Source organism: Etheostoma spectabile, chromosome 15 (assembly GCF_008692095.1).
Source record: "Etheostoma spectabile isolate EspeVRDwgs_2016 chromosome 15, UIUC_Espe_1.0, whole genome shotgun sequence".
In the NCBI taxonomy this organism is placed as follows: Eukaryota; Metazoa; Chordata; class Actinopteri; order Perciformes; family Percidae; genus Etheostoma; species Etheostoma spectabile.
The window spans coordinates 34,401,338-34,401,583 of record NC_045747.1 but is presented as its reverse complement, the minus strand read 5'-3'; the positions used below and the strand labels follow the sequence as shown (position 1 = coordinate 34,401,583).

General features: G+C 34.6%; 2 long non-coding RNA genes across 2 annotated transcripts in view; both read right to left on the bottom strand.

Annotated features, from left to right (window-relative positions):
• LOC116702617 (uncharacterized) overlaps positions 1-246 on the bottom strand; it is a 36,845-nt gene that overhangs the window by 35,814 nt on the left and 785 nt on the right. The window lies entirely within an intron of this gene.
• LOC116702619 (uncharacterized) overlaps positions 1-246 on the bottom strand; it is a 1,348-nt gene that overhangs the window by 852 nt on the left and 250 nt on the right. The window lies entirely within an intron of this gene.

Below are 246 nucleotides of genomic sequence, written 5' to 3'. Positions count from 1 at the left end.
ACAGCTTCTCTCTGACAGCTTACAGCCCATTAACCTAAAATAAAGAAACAAAAAGTACTTTCAATATCAATCAGATGGTAAGTCTATTCAATGATTAATATGAAAAACAATAACAATTTTTAAATAGTGGTATACTAACCTGAGAGTCTAATGAGTATTCTCGCAGGTAAACACATTAATATGCAAATAACAGTACGCTAACCTGAGAGTTCCCAGTCTGCAGTGTGAACTCTTCAGTCCAGCTGA